This window comes from Callithrix jacchus, chromosome 9 (genome assembly GCF_049354715.1).
Source record: "Callithrix jacchus isolate 240 chromosome 9, calJac240_pri, whole genome shotgun sequence".
NCBI lineage: Eukaryota > Metazoa > Chordata > Mammalia > Primates > Cebidae > Callithrix > Callithrix jacchus.
In genome coordinates this window covers 70143339-70155893 of record NC_133510.1, presented here as the reverse complement: position 1 = coordinate 70155893, position 12555 = coordinate 70143339, and the positions used below count along the sequence as shown (strand labels likewise).

Sequence of the window (12555 nt, the reverse complement as noted above, 5' to 3'; positions counted from 1 at the left end):
TGGTCTCGAACTCCTGACCTCAAGTGATCCACCCACCTTGGCCTCCCAAAGTGCTGGGATTACAAGCGTGAGCCACCACCCCCAGCCTTTCGTATTTCTTTATAAAGCTGATGAGAATATTATTTATTGGTAAACTGATTATATTATGGAATGAGAACTCCTGGTGACTTTATTACAGTCAAAATCCTTTAAAGATGAGAAGAATGTTTTTATTTGGAACCTCTCATTTTCTTGTTTTCCATCATTATCTGCCGGTGTAGTGAGTTAGCATTTATCTTCTTGACACATTTCATGAATCTGTTGATTGGGTTTCTGAGTTATTATAATATTATTTAGATTCAAATGAAGGCTTTTAGCTTTGATTTAATTTACTGGATCGGAGTCTTATTTATTTTTATTATTTTGAGATGCAGTTTCGCTCTGTCACCCAGGCTGGAGTGCCTGTACTCCCGGCACTTTGGGAGGCCAAGGCAGGAGGATCACTTGAGGTTAGCAGTTTGAGACCAACCTGGGCAACATATGAAACCCTGTGTCTATAAAAATACAAGAATTAGCTAGGCGTGGTGGTGTGCACCTGTAGTCCCAGGTACTTGGGAGGATCGGTTGAACCCGGGAGGTTGAGGCTACAGTGAGCCTGGGTAACAAAGCAAGACCTTGTCAAAAAAAAAAAAAAAAAAGTGGGTGAAATAATATATACCTTTTTGATTTTGACAACTACTGCTTACGTTGTCTTCCAAAGATACTGTCTAAATTTACATTCTCACTTAGATATGAGGGGCCTGTTTGTCCACACCTCAGTACCTGTGTGTTTTGTCATTTTGGAGTTTTGTGAAAATGATGATACACAGGTGGCCAGGCGTGGTGGCTCATGCCTGTAATCCCAGCACTTTGGGAAGCCAAGGTGGGCAGATAACAAGGTCAGGAGTTCGAGACCAGCCTGGCCAACATAGTGAAACTATGTCTCTACTAAAAATACAAAGATTAGCTACCGATCCAAGATGGCCGATCACTAACAGCTCAGGATTGTAGCTCCCAGTGAAAGCTCAGAGAACGAGACGACGCCACACTTTTAGACGAATTTTCGTCACTCACGGATCAGCTGATTCCCAGTGGAGGAGCCCCACAGGTCGCCAGCGCGACTCTTGTGGCTGCTGCAGCAGTTTCACCAGCGCCACGGCGCAGCAGCTGAGCAAACGGCACCACTTCCCCTACTGACCCGAGTTTGGAGCTCCTGGAAGTCAGAGCCGCTTGTTGCGGACTCAAGAGGGAAGCCAGACCAGAGATTCCCAGGCAGAAGAGCAACATCAGTCTTATCGCTGCTATTTAGGCTGCCACAGTGGGTTGCTCGGATCCCAGCACTGGAAATCAATAAATCAGACATCGACTCAGAAACCTAATTAGAAAGGCGGTTCATCTACAATGAAGGGAAAAAAACAGCCTAAGAAGGCCGAGTATACCCAAAATCAGAACCCATCAGCAACGGAACAAGCCCTGATGGAAAAGGACTCATCAGCAACGGAACAAGCCCTGATGGAAAAGGACTCATCAGCAGCAGAACAAGTCCTGATGGAAAAAGACTGTTCCATTATCTGAAATAGGCTTTAAAAGGTGGATGATGAGAAACTTCTGGGAGTTAAAGGAACTTGTTCTAACTAACTTAGTTTCAATGTAAAGAAACTAAGAACTTTGAAAAAAGGTTCGATGAAATGATGAAAAGAATAGACAATATAGAGAGGAATACAAATGAACTTATGGAGTTGAAAAATACAACACGAGAACTTAGTGAAATATGTACAAGCTTAAATAGCCGAATGGATCAAGCAGAAGAAAGGATATCAGAGGTCGAAGACCAACTCAATGAAATAAAACGACAAGAATAGAGAAAAAAGGATAAAAAGGAATAGCAAAGTCTCCAAGAAATATGGGACTATGTGAAAAGACCTAATATACGTTTGATTGGTGTACCTGAATGTGATGGAGAGAATGAATTCAAGCTGGAAAATATTCTTCAGAATATTATGCAGGAAAATTTTCCTAATTTAGCAAAGCAGGACACTATTCAACCCCAGGCAATACAGAGAACACCACAAAGATATTCCTCAAGAAGACCAACCCCAAGGCACATAATTGTTAGATTCACCAGGATTGAAGTGAAGGAGAAAATATTAAGGGCAGCCAGAGGGAAAGATCAGGTTACCCATAAAGGGAAGCCTATTAGGCTTACAGCAGATCTCTCAGCGGAAACCCTACAAGCTAGAAGAGAGTGGGGGCCAATATTCAACATCCTTAAAGAACAGAACTTTCAGCCCAGAATTTCATATCCAGTCAAACTAAGCTTCACAACTGAAGGAAAAATAAAATCTTTTAGGAACAAGCAAGTACTCAGAGGTTTTATTACCACCAGGCCTGCTTTACAAGAACTTCTAAAAGAAGCATTATACATAGAAAGGAACAACCAGTATGAGCCTTTCTAAAAATACACCAAAAAGTGAAGAGCACCAACATAAAGAAGAATTTACATCAACGAAAGGATAAAATAGCCAGTTAATATCAAATGGCAGTAACCCTAAATTTAAATCGACTAAATCCCCCAATCAAAAGATACAGACAAAATCTAATGGTATATCTAAAGATATACAAAGACTCAAAATAAAGGGTTGGAAAAAAACCCAATTAAACGGAGAGCAAAAATAAATAAATAAAAAGCAGGAGTTGCAATTCTCACAATTAATAAAATAGATTTCAAAGCTACAAGGATACAAGGCTAAAAGGATTAATGTAATAATAAGAGATCTTAACACCCAGATACATAAGACCCATAATGAGATTTAGATTCAACGAGACAGAAAATTGATAACGATATCCAGGACTTGAACTCAGATCCAGAACAAATAAACTCAATAGAGCTCTCCATTTTAAACACACAAAATATACATTATCCACTTTAAACACACAAAATATTGATCAACTGTTATTGTTACCCATTTTAGGAATGAAGTAATATTTCTTTTTCCCTCTTTTTCTTTCTCTTAAAAAAAAATCCCTAGACAAATTAAATTTAACATTTATTCAAGCAAAGAAATGACTCATGAATCAGGCACCACTCTGACCCAGTAAAAACAAAAAAAAAAAAACAAAAAAAAAACAAAGATTAGCCAGGTGTGGTGTTATGCGCTTGTAATCTGTAGTCCCAGCTACTGGGAAGACTGAGGCAGGAGAATTGCTTGAACCTGGGCGGTGGAGGTTGCAGTAAACTGAGATCACACCATTGCACTCCAGCCTGGGTGACAGAGTGAGACTCTGTCTCAAAAAGAAAAAAAAAATCACACTTACTGTGGGTAAAAATGGTATCTTAGTGATTTTAATTTGCATAAACTAGGGTTTTTTTCTAATCTAAAAATACACTTACGTGGTTTAAAAGTTAAACAGTATTATAAGGCTTATAACAACAACAAAAAGCAGTTCTCTGCTTTCCTCCCTGCCTCAACTTCCTTTTCAAGTTTCCATGGGTAATCATAAGCATTTCTTCTTGTATTAACATCCAAATTTCTGAATAACATGGTTATACTGATTTCTTAATCTTTTCAGTTTTAGACATTTCTTTCTTTCTTTTTTTTTATAAGTGCACGAATCCACATTTATTTATTGAGTTTTCATTCGTTTAAATCCTTGAGGGGTAAGCCTCACTCAGATTTTGTGTCCAATAGCCTTAGCAGGAAGGTTGCTTTGGAATTTAGCATGAACCGTGCCACTGTTTCCATAGGCCTTTCCCCAGATTACTCTGGTTTTGTTTGGTTTGCTGCCAGGAGTCACTGTGTTGTTCTTTGCTTTGTATACATATGCACATCTCTTGCCCAAATAGAATTCCGTTTCATCTTGGGCATAAACACCTTCAATTTTAAGAAGAGCTGTGTGCTCCCTTAGGTTCTGAAGACCCTGCTTACAGCCAGCAAAAATAGCCTTGGACCACAGCCTTCTAGACATAGTTCCTTTTAGAAGTCCTGTTCCCAGCAAGCCGGTGACTTGCCAAGGTATAGGAACAAACCTACTCCAGTTATTTGCCTCCAAATTTCAGCCGACATTTCTATTATGGAAGATGAGGATTTCGTTTTCTTACATTTTCTACCCTTTTCATTCATCCTTCCCTTTTTCCTGGCTTTATTGGTAGGCAGATTGTATAACACTGTATTTAGAACAACTCTAAGTACCTTTGTGTACAACCCAGTTATTCCTTTATAACTGTGTGTCAGGTCTTCATCATGCATGCCAGTCTGAAAAGTTCTTAATAACTCAAGGCTTGAAAATTATATTCTCTGTATCTTTAGAGTACTTCAAATGATTCTGATTTCTCAATTACACATCACCTAAATTTCATATATTTTTCATTCTAAAGCCATAAAAATACCTGTAATTAAGACTTATTCCTAGTAACCTATAGTCTTGGTGAAGTTCCCGTTTGTTTGTAAGGAACCTTTTAATTTTATGGAACAAATCCTTTATTGCATTTAATAGCAGGCAATGATTATTGAGTGGTTGTCAGTAAGTGTCAGACATTGTTCTAAGTGCTACATCTGTATGAACTCATTTAAACCATCTAACAACCCTGTAAGGAAGATGCTAGCATTATTTGTATTTTACAGATGAAGAAACTGAAACACAGAGAAGATAAAATATCTTGCTTGAAGTCATTCAGTCTGGAAGTGGTGGAGCTGAGTTGGAAACTTAAGCAGTCTGGCTCCATCCAGACCCCCTCCCTTATCACTCTGCTCTATTGCAGCTGTTAAAATGATGTACTCAACCTCAGCAGAGTGTGTGCTTTGGTTTGATTTTCCACTAGTGGTGATGGATTTACACCAACCTATCTATGTTTAACATTTCTTATTCCTTTTACCTTTTTTTCCCCCAAATCACCATATTCCTGAAAATTTTAATAATAATTTTCTAATTGTGGTTAAAAAAAAAACCCACATAATATAAAAATTGCCACCATAACCATTTAAAAATATACAGTTCAGGAGTGTTAAGTATATTCACATTGTTGTGTAACAGATTTCCCAAAGTTTTTTTTTTTTAACCTTTGCAAAACTGAAATTCCATACCCATTAAACAACAACCCCCAGCCCCTAGCCCACCATTCTACTTTCTGTTTCTATAAGTTTGACTATTTTAAGTACCTCATATAAGTGGAATCATAGAGTTTTTGTCCTTTTGCAACTGGCTTATTTCACTTAGTGTAGTGCTTTCAAGGTTCATCCGTGTTACAGCATGTGACAGGATTTCCTTTTTTAAAGGCCCAATAATATCTTCTTGTATGTATACACCACATTTTGTTTATTCATCCGTTGATAGACACTGGTTGCTTTCACCTCTTTTGTGAATAATGCTACTGTGAACATGAGTTTGCAAATATCTCTTTGATATTTTGCTTTGAGATTTTTAGAATATGTATCCAGAGTTGGGAGTCCTGGATCATGTAGTAGTTCTGATTTTAATTTTTTTAGAACCTTTATACTGTTTTCCATAGTGGCCATACCATTTTACATTCTTGTCAACAGTGCCCAAGGGTTCCAATTTTTCTACATCTTTACTAATACTTATTTTCTTTTCTGTTTTTGTTTTTGCTTTGTTTTATTTTGGGTAGCAGCCATCCTAGTAGGTACAAGATGATGACTCATTGTCTTGTTTTGTTTTGTTTTGTTTTCTTTAAGACGGAGTCTCTCTGTCATACAGGCTGGAGTGCAGTGGCTCGATCTCAACTCACTGCAACCTCTACTTCCCAGGTTCAAGCGATTCTCTTGCCTGAGGCTCCCTAGTAGCTGGGACTACAGGCTTGTGCCACCACACCTGGCTAATTTTTGTATTTTTAGTAGAGACAGCGTTTCACCATGTTGGCCAGGCTGGTCTCAAACTCCTGACCCCAAGTGCTAATTTTTGTATTTTTTGTAGAGACAGGGTTTCACCACGCTGGCGAAGCTGGTCTCAAACTCCTAACCTTAAGTGATCTGCTGGCCTTGGCCTTCCAAAGTGCTGGGATTACAGGTGCAAGCCATTTCACGTGGCCCTTGTTTTGTTTTGTTTTTGAGATCGAGTCTTGCTCTATCACCAGCTTGGAGTGCAGTGGCGCAATCTTGGCTCACTGCAGTCTTCGCCTCCCGGGTTCAAGCGATTCTCCTGCCTCAGCCTCCCAAGTAGCTGGGACAACAGGCACATGCGACTACGCCTGGCTAGTGTTTGTATTTTAGTAGAGACGGGGTTTCACCATGTTGGCCAGGATGGTCTCAATCTTCCGAATTCGTGATCCACCTGCCTCCACCTCCCAAAGTGCTGGGATTACAGGCATGAGCCACTTCGCCTGGCCTTGTTTTTTTTTTTAAGAGCACATGAGCTCCATTGTGGTTTTGATTTGCATTTCTCTAATGATGAGTGTTATTCAGCATCTTTTCACATGTTTGGTGACCATTTGTTTATCTTCTCTGGAGAAATGCCTGTTTAACTCCTTTGCCTATTGCAAAGCTGGGTTATTTGTTTTTGTTGTTGTGGAGTTGCAGGAGTTCTTCATGTATTCTGGATAGTAACCCTTTATAAGATATATGACTTGCAAATATTTTCTGCCATTTTATTGATTGCCTTTTTACTCAGTTGATTGCATAGAAGTTTTAAGTGTAATGTAATCCCATTTGTCCATTATTGCTTTTTTGCAATATGTATTGTACTTTTGCTGTCATATCCAAGAAATTGCCAAATCCTGCCTCATGAAGCTTTTCCCCTCTTTGCTTCTAGGAGTTTTTTTAGTTTTAGGTCTTACATTGGGTTCTTTATTTCTTTTTGAGTTAGTTTTTGTATATGGTGTAAGGTAAGGGTCCAGCTTCATTCTTTTGCACGTGGATGTCCAGTTTTCCCCATGTCATTTGTTGAAGTGACTGTCCTTTTCTCATCTAATGGTCTTGGCTCCTTTGTTGAAGATCTTTTGACCATATATGTGAGGGTTTATTTCTGGGCTCTCTATTCTATTGGTCTAGATATATGTCTTTATGCCAGTACTACACTATTTTGATCACTATAGCATTGTAATATGTATTAAAATCAAGAAGTGTGAGCCAACTTTTTTTTTTTCAGGATTGTTTTGGGATCTATTACTGAAATTCACAAATATGCACAATATAATATTTATCATTTTAACCATTTGTATGTTGATGCCAAATGACTTGTATTAAATACATTCACAGTGTTGTGTAACCATCACCAGTCTAACCCAAAACTTTTCATGACCCTAACAAAAACTTTGTACCCATTGAACAATAACTCCTTCCGCCGAGCCCTTGGTAACCTCTGTTCTGCTTTTTGTCTCTCTTTCTCATCTCCCTTTAATATGTGTTCCCATTCCATAAATATAAAAACATTAGGCCTTCTTTTGTGATTTGGAAATGAAAAATAAGTATAAAGATGAACAATAAAGAGTAATAAGTTGAGAACTACACATGTCTATTCTCTCATTTCTCTACGTTGAGAGTCATTGATCTGTACCTTCTGGTTCAGGGGTCATAGTACTAGGGATGTGGTCTGTGACCATATACTTCTTTAGAGCAAGGCCAACTTGAATATGGAATCTGGTTCATTGATTTTCTTAGCTTTAAGCTCTAGCTCAGTGAGGTACTAATCCCAGACTGACAGTTTTGAATCTTGCTTCATCATATAAAAACCCAAGATTTAATAATTTTTATTTCCTTTAATATATTCAGCCATTATTATTTATTTTTTATTATTATTTACTAGTCTCCCCACATTTCAGGTTTTAATACAATATGATATTTAATTTAATTGATACAATATAGTGTTATATACATTTATTCCCATTTGGAAAAATGATTAACTGAATGGTTTCTTTCTTTCTTTTCTTTTTTTTTTTTGTTTTTTGAGACGGAGTTTCGCTCTTGTTACCCAGGCTGGAGTGCAATGGCGCGATCTCGGCTCATGGCAACCTCCACCTCCTGGGTTCAGGCAATTCTCCCGCCTCAGCCTCCCGAGTAGCTGGGATTACAGGCACGTGCCACCATGCCCAGCCAATCTTTTTCGTATTTTTAGTAGAGACGGGGTTTCACCATGTTGACCAGGATGGTCTCGATCTCTTGACCTCGTGATCCACCCACCTCGGCCTCCCAAAGTGCTGGGACTACAGGCGTGAGCCACCGCACCCGGCCTCTTTCTTTTCTTAATACTTTATTTTTTTAATTGCATTTTAGGTTTTGGGGTACGTGTGCAGAATATGCAAGATAGTTGCATAGGTACACACATGGCAGTGTGTTTTGCTGCCTTCCTCCCCTTCACCCACATTTGGCATTTCTCCCCAGGCTGTCCCTCCCCAGCTCCCCCGCTCCGCTGTCCCTCCCCTGTTCCCCACAATAGACCCCAGTGTGTAGTACTCCCTTCCCTGTGTCCATGTGTTCTCATTTTTCCTCACCCGCCTATGAGTGAGAATATGCGGTATTTCATTTCCCTGTTCTCGTGTCAGTTTGCTGAGAATGATGTTCTCCAGATTCATCCATGTCCCTACAAAGGACACGAACTCATAATTTTTGATTGCTGCATAATACTCCATGGTGTATATGCCACATTTTCCCAGTCCAGTCTATCATCGATGGGCATTTGGGTTGGTTCCAGGTCTTTGCTATAGTAAACAGTGCTGCAATGAACATTCATGTGCATGCGTCCTTATAGTAGAACGATTTATAGTCCTTTGGATATATACCCAGTAATGGGATTGCTGGGTCAAATGGAATTTCCATTTCTAGGTCCTTGAGGAATTGCCACACTGTCTTCCACAATGGTTGAACTAATTGACACTCCCACCAGCAGTGTAAAAGTGTTCCTATTTCTCCACATTCTCTCCAGCATCTGTGGTCTCCAGATTTTTTAATGATCGCCATTCTAACTGGCGTGAGATGGTATCTCAATGTGGTTTTGATTTGCATCTCTCTGATGACCAGTGATAATGAGCATTTTTTCATATGTTTGTTGGCCTCATGTATGTCTTCTTTTGTAAAGTGTCTGTTCATATCCTTTGCCCATTTTTGAATGGGCTTGTTTGTTTTTTTCCTGTAAATCTGTTTGAGTTCTTTGTAAATTCTGGATATCAGCCTTTTGTCAGATGGGTAAACTGCAAAAATTTTTTCCCATTCTGTTGGTTGCCGATTCACTCTAGTGACTGTTTCTTTTGCCGTGCAGAAACTGTGGAGTTTGATTAGGTCTCATTTGTCTATTTTGGCTTTTGTTGCCAATGCTTTTGGTGTTTTGGTCATGAAGTCCTTGCCTACTCCTATGTCCTGAATGGTTTTGCCTAGATTTTCTTCTAGGGTTTTTATGGTGTGAGGTCTTATGTTTAAGTCTTTAATCCATCTGGAGTTAATTTTAGTGTAAGGTGTCAGGAAGGGGTCCAGTTTCTGCTTTCTCCACATGGCTAGCCAGTTTTCCCAACACCATTTATTAAACAGGGAATCCTTTCCCCATTGCTTGTTTTTGTCAGGTTTATCAAAGATTGTACGGTTGTAGATATGTTGTGTTGCCTCCGATGCCTCTGTTCTGTTCCATTGGTCTATATCTCTGTTTTGGTACCAGTACCACGCTGTTTTGATTACTGTAGCCTTGTAGTATAGTTTGAAGTTCGGTAGTGTGATGCCTCCCGCTGTGTTCTTTTTGCTTAGAATTGACTTAGCTATGCGGGCTCTCTTTTGGTTCCATATGAAGTTCATGGTGGTTTTTTCCAGTTCTGTGAAGAAAGTCAATGTTAGCTTGATGGGGATAGCGTTGATTCTGTAAATTACTTTGGGCAGTATAGCCATTTTCATGATATTGATTCTTCCTAACCATGAACATGGAATATTTCTCCATCTGTTTGTGTCCTCTCTTATTTCGTTGAGCACTGGTTTGTAGTTCTCCTTGAAGAGGTCCCTTATGTTCCTTGTAAGTTGTATTCCTAGGTATTTTATTCTTTTTGTAGCAATTGTGAATGGCAGTTCGTTCTTGATTTGGCTCAAGTCTGTTATTGGTGTATAGGAATGCTTGTGATTTTTGCACATTGATTTTATATCCTGAGACTTTGCTGAAGTTGCTTATCAGTTTCAGGAGTTTTTGAGCTGAGGCGATGGGGTCTTCTAGGTATACTATCATGTTGTCTGCAAATAGAGACAATTTGGCTTCCACCTTTCCTATTTGAATACCCTTTATTTCTTTTTCTTGCCTAATTGCTCTGGCTAGAATTTCCAGTACTATATTGAATAGGAGTGGTGAGAGAGGGCATCCTTGTCTAGTGCCGGATTTCAAAGGAATGCTTCCAGTTTTTGCCCATTCAGTATGATATTGGCTGTTGGTTTGTTGTAAATAGCTTTTATTACTTTGAGATACATTCCATCAATACCGAGTTTATTCAGGGTTTTTAGCATAAAGGGCTGTTGAATTTTGTCAAATGCCTTCTCTGCGTCAATTGAGATAATCATGTGGTTTTTGTTTTTGGTTTTGTTTATGTGGTGAATTATGTTATAGACTTGTGTATGTTGAACCAGCCTTGCATCCCCGGGATGAATCCTACTTGATCATGATGGATAAGTTTTTTGATGTGCTATTGCAATTGGTTTGCCAGTATTTTATTGAAGATTTTTGCATCTATGTTCATCATGGATATTGGCCTGAAGTTTTCTTTTCTTGTTGGGTCTCTGCCAGGTTTTGGTATCAGGATGATGTTGGTCTCATAAAATGATTTGGGAAGGATTCCCTCTTTTTGGATTATTTGGAATAGTTTCAGAAGGAATGGTACCAGCTCCTCTTTGTGTGTCTGGTAGAATTCGGCTGTGAATCCGTCTGGACCTGGGCTTTTTTTGTGTGGTAGGCTCTTAATTGCTGCCTCGACTTCAGACCTTGTTATTGGTCTATTCATAGTTTTGGCTTCCTCCTGGTTTAGGCTTGGGAGGACACAGGTGTCCAGGAATGTATCCATTTCTTCCAGATTTACTAGTTTATGTGCATAGAGTTGTTTGTAATATTCTCTGATGATGGTTTGAATTTCTGTGGAATCTGTGGTGATTTCCCCTTTATCATTTTTTATTGCATCTATTTAGTTGTTCTCTCTTTTTTTTTTTTGTCAGTCTGGCTAGTGGTCTGTCTATTTTGTTGATCTTTTCAAAAAACCAGCTCTTGGATTTATTGATTTTTTGAAGGGTTTTTCTGCTTTGATCTTAGTTATTTCTTGTCTTCTGCTAGGTTTTGAGTTGTTTTGATTTTGCTCCTCTAGCGCTTTCAATTTTGATGATAGGGTGTCAATTTTGGATCTCTCCACTCTTCTCATGTGGGCACTTACTGCTATATATTTTCCTCTTCTGCTATCTTTGTCCCAGAATGATGCCCACCAAATGTCAGTCTGATCAGTCCTTTTTGAGGTGACTCTTTGGATATACAGGGGTCAGGGAGCTGCTTGAGGAGACAGTCTGTACTTTATATGAGCTCAAGTGCTGAGCTGTGAGCTCCGTTGTTCATTCAGGGCTGTTTAGGCAGGTGTGTTTAAGTCTGGCCAGAGTGCCAGAACTTATAAAACCCCTTTTTTTCCTCAGATGCTCTGTCTCGGGGAGTTAGGGCTTTCTTTATGAGTATCCGTTGCACTGTCCTGCCCAGCTAGGAGGCAGTCTAGTCACTATTTGCCTGCCGAGGCTCTGCCCTGCTGCCGCGGGCTCTGCCCTGCTGTCGTGGGCTCTGCCCTGTTGGCAGAGTCTCTCTGTTATGGCAGGTTGCCTCGGCAACAGCAGGCAATGGGAGTGTACCTCAGTAGGGGTGGAATGTCTCGGTAATGGCGGACGCCCCTCCCCCACCGAGCTGCACCGTCCTGGATTTAACTGTGCCCGCAGTGAAACTCTCAACCCCAAGCATTTCAAATTGCCATTTTGTTTGTCCCTGTGGGGGTGGGACCCGCCGAGCCTGATCACCTGGCTCCCTGCCTCAGAGCCCTTTTTCTTTTTTTTTTAAGTTGAACGATTGACTCTCTCCCTGGTGTTTCAGTCGCCTGCTGATAGGGCACTGGGATCTGTGTGATTTCCCATGTATTTCCTGTGCAGCGACCCACTGAGCCGGCTCGAATGTTGCTTCTCGGGAATCTCCTGGTCTGGCTCACTGTCCAAGTCCCGTTTAATCAGATGGATATGCTAATCTGCCCTCCCAAATCTCAGATTGCCGGTTTAACAGGGCACCCAGACCAGTGCGTTTTGTGCGGAGTGCCGCTGTGCTGCAGCGCGGGCCGAAATGGCCGCGCCAGCCAAAAGGGCTGTGCTGGCGTCCTGTGTCTCTCCTACACCTGGGAATTTCCTAGTTCTGTGGGCAACAAAGATCTGTCTGGAAATGCGGCTTGGACTTACCCTCTGTGCCTTCACTGAGAGCTGCAATCCTGAGTTGCTCCTACTGTGCCATCTTCTCTTTCCTGAAACTTTTTTGTTTTTTTTAAGATAAGGTCTGGCTCTGTTGCCTGGGCCAGAGTGCCGTGGTGTGATCTCGGCTCACTGAAGTTTCTGTCTCCTGGGC

The 12555-nt window shown here is 40.3% G+C and overlaps 1 protein-coding gene and 1 pseudogene across 8 annotated transcripts in view; one reads left to right on the top strand and one right to left on the bottom strand.

Annotated features, from left to right (window-relative positions):
• Positions 1–12555, top strand: part of SPATS2 (spermatogenesis associated serine rich 2) — a 150359-nt gene that overhangs the window by 52108 nt on the left and 85696 nt on the right. The gene's annotated exons all lie outside the window — the stretch shown is intronic.
• LOC108593129 (large ribosomal subunit protein eL33 pseudogene) lies at positions 3574–4074 on the bottom strand (annotated as a pseudogene).